The sequence below is a fragment of the Prionailurus bengalensis genome, chromosome A3 (assembly GCF_016509475.1).
Source record: "Prionailurus bengalensis isolate Pbe53 chromosome A3, Fcat_Pben_1.1_paternal_pri, whole genome shotgun sequence".
NCBI lineage: Eukaryota > Metazoa > Chordata > Mammalia > Carnivora > Felidae > Prionailurus > Prionailurus bengalensis.
In genome coordinates this window covers 103,933,588-103,949,787 of record NC_057354.1, presented here as the reverse complement: position 1 = coordinate 103,949,787, position 16,200 = coordinate 103,933,588, and the positions used below count along the sequence as shown (strand labels likewise).

Here is a 16,200-nt window from a genome sequence, read left to right as displayed (position 1 = left end):
TGTGGTGGCAAATGTGATAAGGTGGGCAGATGCTCCAGCCGAGTGTTACATCACCCCCATCTACTGACTTCTCCCGCCCCAGGATGGTGTCTGAGAAGACTGAGCAGGGAGCTCGGACTTCCATCTGCAGAGTTAACAAGCTTCTCTACGCTGTCATCATGGGGTTGGGAGGGGGGAGCTTGGACATTCACCCCCGCCTGGCAGAGACCAGGCTCTCCTCTGTTTCCCCACTGGAGTGGTATCAGAGGAAGCTCTCTCCACCTTCAGTGGTAACCTGGCCCTGTGGGGAATATCAGTGGGGCACTCTGACCTTCTACTTGAGGGAGCTATCCGTGGTGGCCCCGTGGGGAGCCAGAACTTCTGTCTCCATCCAGCAGCGAGGTAGCGACCTCTTCTTACTTTTACCTGTGTGCCAACAGATGCCAAGTAGGGAACGTGGATTTCCACGTCCACCTGGCAGGAACAGCACAACTCACTGTTAACCCATCCCTTTCCCTACTGGGGCAATGCCAGAGGAAGCCATTTAACACAGACGATTGCACTAATATCCAGGGTCTCGTAACATAATATTCGAAATTTTCAGTTTCAGTAGAAAATCGTGCACCATACCAAGAACAGGATGATCTCAGACTGAAAGAAAACAACCAGTAAATGCTAATCCCAAGATGACAGAGATGTTAGAATGATCGGACAGACATTTTAAAGCAACCACCATAAAAATGCTTCCAAGAACAATGACAAGTACTCTTGAAACAAATGAAAAATTAGGAAGTCCCAAGCAAGAAAGTCAAAATATAAAGAAGAACTAAATGGAAGTTTTAGAACTGAAAAATACAGTAACCAAAACAACAACAATAAAACTCGCGTCAAGGGAGGCACTCACCGGGGGAACCGAGGGGACACAGCGAACTGGAAGACGGGACATTGTTACATATCCATTCTGAACAACAGAGAGAAGAAAATGGGCTGGAAAAAAGGGAACAGAGCCTCAGGGATATGTGGTGCTATAACAAAAGATCTAACTTCCATGACATTGGAGTTCTGGAAGGAGAAGAAAAGAGGGCAGAACTGAAAAAGTGTTTGGTAAGTAATAGCTTACAACTTTCTGAATTTGGCAAAAAGCACAAAGCCACAGATTTAAGAAGCCAAGCAAATCTCAAACAGGATAAACCCAAAGAAATCCATGTCAAGGCACATCACACTCAAACTTCTGAAAAACAAAGAGAAATATGTAGATATTGGAAACAGAAAGAAATGACACTCCACCTAAAGGGGAAACATTTTTGACTGATGGATAATTGTTGCTAGAACATAGAGGCCAGAGTATCAAAGAAGTGTTGAAAGAAAAAAATGGCCAATGCAAAATCCTATCTCCAGCTGAAAGGTCCTTTCTAGCGGAAAGATCCTTCCGGAATGAAAGGGAAATCAAAGCGGTCTCAGAAAAACTAAGAATATTTGTCACCAGCAGACATATGGAATAAGAATGGACAAAAGAATATTTCTCAACAGAAGGGAAACGATAAAAGAAAGACTACTGGAACATCAGTAAGGAAGAAAGAACATAATAAGCAAAAATATTGGTAGTATTGGTCATTACAAGAGACTTTCATTTTCCTCTTGAGTTTTCAAGATTACACTGATGATTGAGGCAAAAACTAACACTGTCTAATGTGATTCTAAAAGTCTGTAGAAGAAATATTTGAGACAATGAGCTATATCACTAACAGAGATGGTAAAGGGACGTAAAGAGAGGTCAATGTTCCCCACTTCACTCAAATTTTGAAAATGATGACACTAGTAAACTGTGGTATGTCTCACACGATACAAAAAAAAAAAATGATTTGATAAAATCCAGCAAATATTCCTGATAAAAACTCTTAGCAAACGAAGAATAGATGGGGAGTTCCTCAACCTGATAAAGGACATGTACTAAAAACTTACCACTGACATCATTCTTTTGTTTGTTTGTTTTCAGTGGGCTCCACGCCCAACGTGGGGCTTGAACTCACAATCCAGAGATCAAGAGTCAGATGCTCTACTGAGTAAGCCTGACAGGCGCCCCTATAGTTAATATCATTCTTTTTTTTTTTTTTTAATTTTTTTTTCAACGTTTATGTATTTTTGGGACAGAGAGAGACAGAGCATGAACGGGGGAGGGGCAGAGAGAGAGGGAGACACAGAATCAGAAACAGGCTCCAGGCTCTGAGCCATCAGCCCAGAGCCCGACGCGGGGCTCGAACTCGCAGACCGCGAGATGGTGACCTGGCTAAAGTCAGACGCTTAACCGACTGCGCCACCCAGGCGCCCCTAGTTAATATCATTCTTAATGATGAAAGACTGAATACTTTCCCTCCTGAGATCAGAAATTCTCACAGATTCTATTCCACATTGTACTGAAGATTCTATCTAGTGTAATATGGCAAGAAATAGAAATCCAGAGATCCACGTTGGAAATAGAAAAGGAAAGCTGTTTTTATTGGAAGGTGACACAGAGTCTACATAGAAAAACCCATAGAACTAAAAAGCCACTAGAACTAAAAGAGTGACTTTAGTAAAGATACAGGATACAGGAGTAATTCACAAAAATCACTTGCATTTATGTATATTTGCGGTGAACCATTGGAAATTGAAATTTTAAAAGTACTACTTACAGTAACAGCAAAAAGTATAAATTAGAGTGAAAATGACAAAAGGTGGACAAGACCTACACATTAAAAATTATAAAACGTTGCTGATAAAAATGAAAGAGACCCGAAATAGGTAGAGAGATACTGTGTTCATGGGTCAGAAGGCTCAATGTTTTTATGGTATAAATTTTCATCAAATTGATCTATAAAGTCAATGCAATTCTGGGCAAAATCTCAGCAAACTTGTAGAAATTGACAAACTTCTTCTAAAACTCATACGGAAATGCAAAGGCCTTAGAATAGTCAAAACAACTTTGCAAAGGAGGAACAAAGTTGGAGAACTAACACTGTGTGATTTCAAGACTTATTATAAAGTGACAATAATCAGGACAGTGGAGTGACCATAAGTACCAATGTCAATGGAACGTCAGAATCAAGACTAAACAGACCCATTCGTGCATGAACAACTGATTTTTTGACAAAAGGGCAAACAGGGCAGGGAGGGAGAAATGGTAGTCTTTTCAACAAATGCTGGAGGAACACTGGGATATCCAGAGGCAAAAAAGATGAACTTCAATCCACACCTCATACCATCGACAAATATTAACTCAAAAAATGGGTCATCATAGGTTGAAATACCCACAGCTTCCAGAGGAAAATAGAAGAAAATCTTTGAGACCTTGGGCTAGGCAAAGATTTCATAGATATAGCAAAAGCATAACACATAAAAGAAAAAAAATGGATTTCTTTTTTTTTTTGAGACAGAGAGAGACAGAGCATGAACAGGGGAGGGGCAGAGAGAGAGGGAGACACAGAATCTGAAACAGGCTCCAGGCTCTGAACTGTCAGCACAGAGCCCGACGCGGGGCTCGAACTCACGGACCACGAGATCATGGCCTGAGACGAAGTCGGACGCCCAACCGACCGAGCCACCCAGGCGCCCCAAAATGGATTTTTTAGGCTCCTTCAAAATTAAAAACAAAAGTCATTGTTAAGAAAATGAAAAGATAAGCTACCATTGGGGAGCAATCATGTGCAAATCATATATTTAATAAGGGGCTTGTATTCATTATACATGAAGAACTCCCAAAACTCAATAATAAGAAATCAAGCAACCCAATTAAAAAACGGACAAAATATTTCAACAGATATATCACCAAAATCTATGAATTATAAACAAGTAAATGAATAGGTGCGCATCGTTATTAGCCATTAGAGAGATGCAAATCAGTATCACGAGATATCACTGTGCAACTATTAGGGTGACTACAATAAAAAGGACTGACCATAATGGGCGTTATGAGAATGTGGAGGAACCGGAACTCTCACACACTGCTAATGGGTTTGTAGAAATGATGGGGCTGTCATTAACCAAATCTTGCCAAACCCCGTTGAAGGAATCATGGCTTCATTTCTTCCCTGCCCAGTTTGCTTTGCACAGGGCCCCTGTAAAGCCAGCTTTCCAATGTCACACAAGGTCACCTTCCGCAGTAGTGAGGTTTCCCCTTCAAGTGAACTGGGGTGGATCTACCTTAGAAACACTCTTGCTGGTTTTTTGGGTTGTTTGTTTGTTTGTTTGTTTATTTGAGGCACCAGAGTGTGAATTAGTATCGTGTGTTCAAAACCCGCCAGCCCTCTTTCGGTCTGCTTCTTAGTTGATTTCAGGTGTCTTTAAAGGTGACACGGCGCCGGATAAAAAGAAAGAGAGCAAGACAGCAGGCACCACGACCCTCAGCAATCTCTTGTAGACAATTTTTTGAGGGTCGAATACAACTCTGGGCGTGAGTCAGCCGCTGAGCGAGTGCGTTTCTGTCTGCTTGTGTCTCTCTGCCTTTGCAGTCAGAGGAAGGGCCCGGGCTCAGGTCAGGAAGAATCTGCTCTAAGCTGATAAACCCAAAGCCCATGTGCCAGGAACCCTGTGGTTTTCTGTCTTTGTAAGTTTTCCCCGCGAGGCCTGGGAGGAGAGGACACTCTCTAGGAGGAGGTACTTCCCCGCAAAGCATCGGCCTGAATACCGCCCAGGGGAGCAGTTTGCACACATCCGGACTGTGAGAGCTGCGCACCCAGGGCTGTGCGCTCCATTTCACGGGCTCCGGGCTCCGGGCTCCGGACCGGGGTTTTCTCCGTTAAATGTGTGAACTGTAAAGTCCCGTGCCTTCTGGGGATGGGCGGAGGGAGGCAGCCTCTGAGCTGGAGTGGGAGAGGGACCCGCGTGCGGTCCCGTGAGGGTCCGACCGCTCCGAGACCGGGCGCAGCTTTCGCAGTGACCGTGGCCGGAGAGCCCCAGACCCTGACAAAGCCAGCCTGCTCTCTCCGCTTTGCCGCCTTTTACTTTTCCTAAAACAGTTCTGCGGAGTTTCAACATTCTGAAAATGGCCAGCAAAACTCTCTAGAGCTGAGCTCAAATCAATCAACGCGAAGAAAACGTGCGGATTGGGGTGGGTTTTTTTTGTTTTTTTTTTTTTGTTTTAACCCATTGTGGGTGTGTAAACGGAGCTGTCAGTCTGGAAGCCCCCCAGGAGCCCGGCGTGAGTCCGCAGAGCTGGGTATTTTTAGTCTGCTCTTGCTCAGATTCCAGCTGGTGGACCCTGAGCGAGCTCTTGTGGGGCTCCTGGCGCAAGTGGCTTTGCGGAACCTGATGATGCAAGCGTAAGGTGGGCTTAGCTCATGCAGCGCACAGAGCGGTAGCCCCAGAAGCTCCGAGACAAGCAGATAATACGCAGAAACCCTGTCCAATTTCACCTTTAAAAAAAAAAAAGAAAGAAAGACCTCTCAACAGGTCCGGACGCCCGTGTGTGTGTGTGTGTGTGTGTGTGTGTAGCAATCTACTAGTAAAAATTAAAATCATCACGTTGTGTCACAGGATGGCAGCGTATTTTGCTTTTCTTTGGAAATGATCCATTGAGCTACTGATTAAAATATACCCTATGAAGTATACATGTGTTCTATGGAATGTCTCCCTAAGTATTTGCTGACTTGCCTCTGAATTACACGCCTGGTGAAGCGGACCCTGGCCGGAGGGGATCGTTTCTCCTTCACGCAGGTGCTTTCGGCTCCCCTCTCTCAGGCTGGGATCTGGACTGCTTTGGGCTTTGTCTTTTGTTCTGGCCCTTGAGCCCAGCACAGGATCTAGAACAGGGAGGCTGTCATTCACATCCACTGGGGGCCCCTTCCTGGTCATCTGTCAGGGGGACAATAATGCTAGTCTTACCCTCCTGAGAGTCTCCTTTCCGGATCCAGTTCATGAAGGATGGGAGAGCTGCTGGAGGCTGCACACTTCAGCCGAGTCCTTTTGCTTTCTGCTCCTTACTTGGCCCATCTGTGAGATCAAGGAAAAGGTACAAATTTAGCAGTAATGATTCAGTTATTTTACTTAAAAAAAAAAGTTGGAGCCATCGTTACAAAACAGAATTAACGTTTGTTAATTGTGGGATGGGGGTACTCAGGTGTTTGATAGATCATTCTCTGTTTTTCTGTATCTTTCAAAGTCCTTTGGTCCGATAAATGAAGAGGAAAGAAACATTTTTAAAGGATTTGTATGAAATCTGGTTTCCTCCAGATGGACACTCTGTCTCTGTGTACAGGGAAATGCTCAGTAAACCCCAGAGTCCTGGGACTCTAAGGAGAGGCATTAATATTATTCATCACATTTCTGTTCTATACACTGCTCCAGGAATTTACTGATACTCAGCACTAGGCTTCACCCCTACCCACACTCTCCGCTGTGTAAGACAGCCAGCCGTTTGCTCACTAAGCTGAATACCTTTCTGGTGGGATAGGAGTTTTCTAGTTGGAGGCATGGGAGTCCAGAATGATGGCACTTAGAATGTTCTGAGTCCATTTCATCCAACCCTCTCCCCTCCCCCGGAACCACCTGCAACCCCAACCTCTACCAAACAGAAGCATATACCTGTAGGAACACTAACTCCTATCTGCAGTCACTAAACATTTGTCTCATATAATGAAATCCCAACTTTTGGGGGCTTAACCAAAACACGTTGCCGGAGAAAATGCACGTTGACATCTCCACTCCTCTAACTTAAAAACAGCCAAACTAAAATAAGTAACAACAACAACAAAAAGTTGTTTCCCACACATTTGCCCTGCTCTTACCACCAGTCTTCAGCCTGAAATAATTTCATGCTTGAGTTATTAACTTATGAAAATAGGCACAAAAGGGGAAAAATGTGAACAGGTCCTCAGCTATATTATTAGTCATTGCTACAGCTGAGTGCATTCCGGCACAAAGGCGTGTTATTCTGCCTGAGTACCTCAGTTTTGAACAAAATGTAGCTCACTAATGGGTTATGCCTCATATACCTTTTTGTAACCATTAGGTTGCCATTCTCTGTAATCTATCCTGTTTTTCATTACCGGTATGTTCATTAGGCAGGTGTGCGCACAAGTGCCCGCGTATGTGTGTGTGTGCGTGCGTGCGTGTGTGTGTGCACACGCACGCACACACACACACATCCCCTTTTGTCTGTGACTGAAAAGAAAGGTCACGGGCTGGGCTGGCAGTCGTTTTGGGGAAACCACTGTCTTGATAAATGCTAATTATCATTGATTATGATAGTTGATCGTTATCATTGATTATAATGATTTGGAAATCAGGGCTGTGGATGGATGTGAAATGTGGATTCTGACAAACTGGTGGATGGGGGGGGTAGGAACATGAGTAAAAGAAGGGAACCCAGAAGCATTCTGGAGAAGACGGAGGTAGAGCGGGGGAGCCTGACCTGTCTTGCCTCGGTCTCTGTTTGTCAGGGGCAGTGCCGGTCTGAAAACATTCCGGGCTGGGCTCACTTGCCAAGTGTTCTCAGGTTTCCAGGCAGTAGCCCCCTTTATGGAAGTTTCTGGCTTGCGCTCAGAGATGTTGCCCCAAACCAGTTTGAGTCACATGAATAAAAGAGCCAAGTTTGGACCTACTGACTTTTGCTTCTGTAAAGCACAGAATTGGTTATAGAAATCAAGGCCTTTGGATATTAACTTCTGGATAGACAAAAATGCAACAAAAGTAGCAGGCAAGAAAATAATCAGGAGAAAGAAATATAGAAGGGAAATAGAAGAAGCTTGGAGAAGATCACGGTCCTTCACAGGCAAGTATGGTTCATTAGAGCTGTCTCCTAAACAGACCAGAGTCCTGCATGGGGCTGGAGATCCCAGAAACAGGGCCCCCCAGCCCCCACCAATTCTCAGCCAATAAGAGAAGCTCCGGGCACCTTCCCCCTTGATTAGGACAATGGGATTCTTCACCTGACACTTGCCTGGCCAGGAGGGACACTAATTGGGAACCAAATGTGGTCCTTTAACCCCTTTGAAGTGTTCACGAGCGCTTTGATTTTGTTCTTTCCTCCTCATTAAGACAAACGGGGTTCTACTTTGCCCTGAAAAAAATCTGATCTCACCTCCCAAGCCAGCTGCTCATCTTCCAGCTCCTGTGAGGCAAGCTCTGCAAGGGGGGGGGTCCCCTCCTGTCAGGTGACAGAAATGCCCACCTTGCCAAAGATCACTCTGGCCGGGCTCTGTCTCGGGGGTCAGCACATCACACTGCAATCAGAGCCCAGGATGCCTCACCACGGGGTCTCCACTCGTGTCAAAATCACAAAGGGGTTTGTGGTAACTCTCAACCCAGAATGTCCCATTAGATACCAGGCAACACAGACGTGATGAGGTTCCCAGATGCTGTGCCTTGTGGAGGCAATCAGGCTGGAGAGAACTCCAGGAAGACAGAGCCTCCCCCCGCCCCCCGCCTCCCCAAAGATCTGGAATCTTGAAAGATTATGAAGCCAGCTTTGCCTTCGCCCTTCTTTTACTGGTGACACACGGGGGCAAAGAGGTGGCAGAACTGGACCTAGAAATGATATTGCTTCTCCCAGCTGGCACTGAACCCCTGAGTGTCATCTGCCATAACACCCCCCCCCCCCCCATGCCAAGACCGCCTTCCTTTCTCCCAGTGCAGGGGCAAAGTCAGTGCAATGGAAACCTACAGAATGGAGGCAACTGGAGCCCCGTGGTCTACTCAGAGACCATGAACGTGGGACATGCACCTTCACCTCCCCCCCCCGCCCCACAGTGCCAGCCACAGGGGAAACATAGGCCACGGCAACAGAGCTCTGCTCCAGAGGCACACGCCGAGAAAGAGGCCCCAGTGCCCAGTGGGGACACCTCTGGAGATGGCCGCAGGCTGTGGTGGAGTCCTGGGAGGCTGGATGAACTCTGTCAGGTGGGAAATGGGAAGGTGGAGAGAAGAGTGGTTTTTGTTGTTGTTTAGAGAGATAGAGAGAGAATGTGCTAGTGGGTGGGGGAGAGGAGCGGGGGCGGGGGGCGGGAGGGAGAACCCAAGCAGGATGAATGCTCAGCGCAGAGCCCGACATGGGGTTTGATCTCATGACCCTGGGATCATGACCTGAGCCCCAATCAGGAGTCCGACGCTCAACCGACTGAGCCACCCGGGTGCCCCGAGAAAAATGTTCTTAAGAGCAGAAATTCAAACTTGGGAAAGCATCACCCATCTTATCTCGTTCTGTCACGGATATAATCTCCACAGCCAACAGGCCCAAAGTCCTGCTACGTGTGTGTTTATTTCCTTGGATCCCCACAGATCTCCATCTGCGAGATCAGCATCTGAATTAGACCCTCTCCCCCTGTTTTCATTTTTACCGTCTTTATCACTTTAAGTGTTTAGTTCAGGAGCGTTAGTAAGTACATGAACATTGTTTTACAACAGATCTTAGATCTTATTCGTCTTGCAAAACGGAAACTCGACCCATTAAACAGTCACTCCCCGTTCTCCCCTCCGTGCAGCTCCCGACAACCACCGGTCTGCTTTCTGTCTCCGTGACTTTGATGACTCTAGGTACCCCGTGTATATGGAATCACATAGGACTTGCCCTTTTGTGACTCGCTCATTTCTTCAAGTTTCATATATCTTGTAGCAGGTGACAGATTTTCCTTCTTTTTTAGGCTGAATAATATTCCATTGTATGTAAACACCACCTTTGGCTTATACAGCCGCGTGCTGAAGGACCCTTGGGTCGTTTCCACCTTTTGCCTCTTGTGAATAACACTACTGTGAACACGAGTGTGCAAATACCCCTTTGAGATCTTGCTTTCAATTCTTTTGGCAGTATACCCAGAAGAGGAATTGTTGGATCATATGGTAGTTCTATTTTTAATCTTTTGAGGAACCTCCGTGCTGTCTTTCACAGCAGCTGAACCATTTCACATTCCCACCCACAATCTAGGAGGGTTCCAATTTCTCTACATCCTCACCAACACTTGTTATTTTCTGTTGATATGTATATATACATATATGCCCCCTGAGTGGGTATGAGGTGATATCTTCTTGTAGTTTTCATTTGCTTTTCCCTAAGGCTTAGTGATATTGACTATCTTTTCATATGCTTGTTAGCCACTTGTATCTCATCTTTGGAGAGACATCTATCCAAATCCTTTGTTTTTTTTTTTTTTTTTTTAAGCTTATTTGTTTCTTTCTTTTTTTTTTTAATTTTTTTTTTCAACATTTATTTATTTTTGGGACAGAGAGAGACAGAGCATGAACGGGGGAGGGGCAGAGAGAGAGGGAGACACAGAATCGGAAACAGGCTCCAGGCTCTGAGCCATCAGCCCAGAGCCCGACGCGGGGCTCGAACTCACGGGCCGCGAGATCGTGACCTGGCTGAAGTCGGACGCTTAACCGACTGCGCCACCCAGGCGCCCCTGTTTCTTTATTTTTTAATGTTTATTGATTTTTGAGTGAGAGACCGAGCATGAGTGGGGGAGGGGCAGAGAGAGAGGGAGACACAGAATCCGAAGCAGGCTCCCGGCTGTGAGCCGTCAGCACGGAGCCCGACGCGGGGCTCGAACTCACGAACTGGGAGGTCACGGCCTGAGCTGAAATCAGGAGTCAGATGCTTAACTGACTGAGCCACCCAGGCGCCCCTCCCTTTGCTTATTTTGAAACCGGATTATTTTGTTGCCGTTGAGTGGTAGGAGTTTTTTAATACCCCCCTCCTTTTTTTTGTTTTTAGCTGAAAAAAACTGAAGGATCGAAGAGGTGGGAAACTTACTTGCGTGTGCTGTGAGTCGCCCCGCGGCGGGGAGGGCTGGCCCCAGGCGGCAGCTAGAGCAAGCTGTGGGCCCGTCCTCCCAGCCGCATGGTCTCGCAGCCAACACTGCCCGTCAAATGCACACCCTGTGTTCACAGCCTTGTGTGCCAAATTGCTGTTTGGAAACGAACAGCAAACACTGGCTGCGGGGAACTCAGAAGCGTGTAATATCCACTTTAATGACGGTTCCACTCTCTTGTTTTCCCCTCCTCTGAGGAAGCGCAGAGAGAAAAGGCCGTTCATGGAAAAATACATTTAAATGGATCAGTGCCGGGCAGCCCTTTGCACATCTGTTCTTAACAGGTTTCAGCTGAAACTACTGAAAATATACATAGATCTGTTTGCGTGGAACCAGTTAAATCTGATAAGATTACAATTTGGAGGGTAACTCTGGATTTGGTGGGGGGGGGGGGGGAGAAAAAAAACCCTCCACACTCGGTCTCCGCACACGCTCCTAATATTTTACCACAGATGTTGTTGAGGGAATCGGATTTGCTGCAAACTAAAAAGATCTAAATTATTTGAGATTAGTTACAAACAAACTCAAGATGTCCCGACCGCCTTTCTGCACACAATTCCCGCCTCCCCTCCAATCTGGGCCGAGTCCTTTGTTATCAGAGCGGAGACCACAGCTGGGAAATCACTTGTTTCTGAGTAATTCCGTCCTCACTGCCTGCATCAGTCGGTTTAGGGAGAAGATGGTAGGCAGGCTGTTCACACACTGAATGCCCGGTTGTCTTCCCCTGGAGGACACCAGTGGCCCCCAAGGACATGCAGATAGCAGGGAGGGAAGACAGAATTACACAGGTGCTGTGCTCTTTCCCAAGACTTTCTTACATCGCACCAGAACCACCTTTTGAGGTCATCCCATTACAGAGATGAGAAAACTGAGGCTCTAGGATGATTTGCTCAGGACCACACCAACAGTAAAGAAAGAGGTGCTGTGAAGCTAGAAGGAGTTTTCCTCTCATCTAAATGTCCCCTGGTGAGGGGAGGGGGGCATCTGGGTGGCTCAGTCGGTTGAGCAGCCGACTTTGGATTAGGTCATGATCTCGAGGTGCATGAGTTCGAGCCCCATGTCAGGTTCTGTGCTGACAGCTCAGAGCCTGGAGCCTGCTTTGGGTTCTCTCTCTGCTCCCTCCCTGCTCACACTCTGTCTCTGTCTCTCTCCAAAATAAATAAACATTAAAAAAAAAAAAAGTCCCATGGGGCAAGGCCACAACTCAGATACCCAGAGGGCCCAGCAGAAATGGAAGGAGCCAGGGGCCGTGCACAGCTACGAAGCAGCTTTAGCAGACTGATACTGGGGCAAAGGGGAGGGGGAAGAGTGAAGATATCGTGGGTGCCGATCTCCTGGATTTGGTAAAGAAAGCCAGAAATCACCAGGTTTTTACCTGTAGGCTCAGGTATTGAAGTCAAACACCCGTCTGCTGTTGTTTGGGATCCCATTACAGGGATGCCTCCAGAGGCATCTGAGTAGTGACTTGGGGGTCTGACTATCAGGATCCTTGTCTCCTGGTACAGGAGGTGCGGTCACAGGCAAGGAGTGCCACAGCTCAGCACCCTGGTCCCTGTATCCCTTCTTCTTCTTCTTCTTCTTCTTTTAAATTTTTAAGTGTTTATTTGTTTTTGGGAGAGAGAGAGAGAGAGAGAGAGAGAGAGAGAGAGAGCTTGAGCAGGGGAGGGGCAGAGAGAGAGAAGCAGAATCCAACAGAATCAGACGGGATCCGAAGCAGGTTCCAGGCTCTGGGCTGTCGGCACAGAGCCTGACGAGCAGCTCGAACTCACGAACCGTGAGACCATGACCTGAGCCGAAGTCAAGAGTTGGATGCTTAACCGACCGAGCCACCCAGGCACCCCCACCCCCACCCCGTGTCCTTTCTAAAGCCTTTTCTGATAACTTTGTGGGAATCCTCCCTTGATTCTAGCACGCTGTGAACTGCGTTCATCTATAACCATTGATCTAATCATTTATCTCCAAAAGACGACATCAGTCTATAAAATGCACCACAGGACACGAGAATCGCAGTCACATGGCCTCAGAAACAATCAGCCCAAATTGACATCTGACAACATCCCCCCACGGCACCCCCAGGGGCTGGGGCTGTGATCGGTAAGGTTTTCATTCCTGATGGACCCCACGCTGTGAAAATGCACCTATTTTTGCTCATTGAAACTCATTTTTTTTTTAATAAGCAGCCCAGTGGAAAACCATCGTGAATGGCAGCTTCATTACATGTGGATTTTTAGAACAAAGAAAATATCGCTCACACCCTATGACCTGTTCCATGATACTGAAGTTTAATTAAAAAAATGTTACATGTTAAATTGATGACAAGGAAAGGGCGACACTACGGCTATAAAAGAAATCAGGAAGGCAAATCCTGGTGGACAGATTGTCTCAGTGATCTAGTCAATGTTACTTCATGTTTGTCTTCTTTGTCTCTCTCTGTTTTTCCATTTGGAGATTTCTGTTCTAAACGAGTGGGGACATATTCCAAACGCTATAGACTTCGAGTGGGGAGGCTGGTGGGACCAGAGGGGGGTACAAGAAGGGGGGGGGACTTAATTTGCTCTCTGGGGGCCTCCCACATGATCTTGTGCAATGGATGGGTTGTTGTCCTAGAGGGCCTCCTCCAAGTGGCTGCTGTCCCAGGCCACCGTGGAAAAACCCTTTGAAAGGGCCAGTTTCGGGTCATCTTAGCAGGCCTGATAACTAAGAATGAATTATTTTGAAGGGATAGATTAAATGGTGTACGGATGGCCCACTGGACGTTCAGCCCAACCTGAGTGTCACCAATTAGAAGAGAATTTTCTTCCGAGCTGATGCAACACTGGAATGGAAAATCCAGGGGCTGAAAGTATGTCACCGTACTGGGTTTTCAGAAAGGCCGACAGGAGCAAGCAAAGGTGGTCAGCTTCTTCTCCGGATGGGCTTCCAAGACATGACGTGTCAGTTCATGACCTAAAGCCTCATGAAAGAGTAGCTATTTGCCCCAAACACAGAGCCTTGAGATCTGCCCATGGTGGAAGATTCACACCCAGCACAGCGTGTGCAAGAAGGAAGCAACTTCCCTCAGGCTGCTGGGAGAAGCGTGGGTCTTGGGGCTGGGTCGGGGGGGAGGGGGCGGGCAGCAGCCCCACAGTGTGGGAGCTTGAGTGTCTTGTTCCTCCCGAGAGAATAGGTGTGCAGGCGTGCAGAGTTAACCCCCAGCTAGAACAGTGCCTTGACCCTCGCTGAGGAAGACTAGAACGATTCAGGGTCTAGGGTCCCAACCACGGGCACAGAATAGCAAATATAAAGGCCCTGGGACTGGCGGGGCGAGTGCAGAGTGGGCGAACCACAGCTGTAGCACAGCTGGGGTAGGGGGTACTGGCCATGCACGGCGGGGGTGGGGGGGGGGGGGCTGAATCCTGTTCTAAGAACACCCGGAAGCCACTCTCACGTCCCAAGCAGGAGAAGGATGCGGCTTGGTTTTACATTTCCCGAAGATCATGCTGGCTTCTGTCTGGATCAGAGTCTAGAAGGGTAGGAGGCTGGGCTGTGGGCCAGGTGGGAAGCCATGGGACAGGAGACTGAGGGACTGCATTTCACAGGTCGGACCAGCACAGCATGGGGAGGAGGGGGAGGAGGGGGAGGCGGGTGAGGGACGCGCCGGTCCTTGGAGGAGACATCTAACCCCTGGTTTCCATACTGGGAAAAGGCCTCCATAACCCCCAGCTCTCGGAGAGGTTGTGAAGGTCGAAAGTGGTGCCTGACCCACAACAGGTACCCAAGACTGCGTTCCCATTGTCCCCTTAGTCCCCACGAACACAGCAGACGGCGATCTTTAGCAAGGCTACTTCCGACCCTCGTCCTCAGTAAAGTGGGAAGTAGGGCCTGGGCTGGAAGGGGTGACAGGGCGGGGTCGCGTTGTCCTCTCTGAGAAATCATGTGCCGATCCACAAACAAGACGGCGATGCAACAAACTTCCATGTTCTTGAGAACGTTTTGATGCTTACAAAAAGAAACGATCGCCGTCGTGCAGCCCGACGTGCCTGTGACCCAGAGTACAACAGGTGAGCCAGGCCAGTGACTGCCCTTCGGGCCAGGATCCCTGTGTCCATCCCCAGCACTCACACCTGGCGAAGCAGGGGTGGGGAGCGGTTCAAGGTAGCACAATTCGCACTTGCACGCCAAACGCGCACTTCTGGGCTCACACCGTGCCTGGCACACAGTGCCACACTGGAGCGTCATGGTCCTCGTGCTTGTAAAGTTTATTAACAGGGTCATCCAGCCCGACCCCGCGGGGTCTTCCTATGGCTGGGAAGGCTCCCTAGAGGAGGAGGGGCATCTGGGCTGTGTGAAAGATGGGAGGAAGGGGGCCCGATGGGGCCGGGCTCCCTGCTCAGGGTACAGCCTGGAGAAGGACACATGACCGGTTTTCTCTGAGCCAGCACATTTTCCATTCTAAATATAGCCCAAGATGACCCAAGACATCTTCCCCCTCACAAGGAGACTCAAGGTTCTGTATTTTCCCGCGTTTCTGTGACTTCTGAAAGAAGTGAACAGCGAGAGCTGAGGCTTTTACCTCCCATCGCCCGATCCCATGGACCCTGGGTCCTAAGGAGCGATGTCCACCCGCCCTTGAGAGGAGCGCGTGGCCTGGGTGAGGAGCTCTCTTTGGTCCCCGACATTTAGTAGCTACCAAAATATTTTGCCGGCCCTCTCCCTCCAGCAGAGTGAAACAGGGCTTCTATCCACCTAGGCAGGGTCACTCGTCACGCAGGCTGCAAATGAGAAGCTTTCCGCCACCCTTGTGTTCATCCACCCCAGCATCTCAGAAGTGAGGCCCAGCCTCATGAGTTTTAATTGGACAACAGATTCCTACTTCCTCTAGGAACCTTGCAGCCACATCAAGATGGACCTTTTATCACATTTCTGGAAGGTACAGGATACAAGCCTTTTGGAAAGAGGCACAGGGCTGACTCGTGGCTCCGAGGGCCTTCTCTGCTTGTTTGCAAAGGGGGGCAGGGGATAGTTTTCTGTATCTGAGTGGGGATCTGCTAATTGCTGCACAAGCACTTCTGGGGAAGTTCAAGTTTCCAAAGGCCTGTGGTTAACTCCGACGGTGCCAGCCGGCGCTTCCTGAACAGGGCGCTTGAGGGCATTGGTGGAGGGGCCTTCCGGGAGACACAAATTGCAGTGGGTATCTCCAAAGGGTTAATGACCAAAGAGTGAGGACGGTCATGTTAAGTTATATATAGCAAACAGGGAGCAAAGCAGGCAAGAGGAAAAAAAGATACAAAAAAAACCCCATGGGTATGCTCCCCTCCCCCCTCTGGCAACCCCCCCCCCACTCCTGCAACATGGATACGCTCCCCTCCCCCCTCTGGCAACCCCCCCCCCCCTCCACACACTCCTGCAACAACACTATATATACAGACCGCAGATTGGGGCATAGTTAAATTTGGCACACTGA

General features: G+C 48.2%; 1 long non-coding RNA gene across 4 annotated transcripts in view; it reads right to left on the bottom strand.

Moving 5' to 3' along the window:
• Positions 1 to 16,200, bottom strand: part of LOC122497189 — a 157,834-nt gene that overhangs the window by 33,136 nt on the left and 108,498 nt on the right. For 3 of the 4 annotated variants that reach the window (XR_006301048.1, XR_006301047.1, XR_006301045.1), the window contains exon 3: positions 5,839 to 5,946. This is a non-coding gene — a long non-coding RNA (uncharacterized LOC122497189). Of the gene's footprint in view, positions 1 to 3,913; positions 5,370 to 5,838; positions 5,947 to 16,200 lie in introns of all 4 variants that reach the window. The other variant, XR_006301046.1, reaches the window with a different exon arrangement.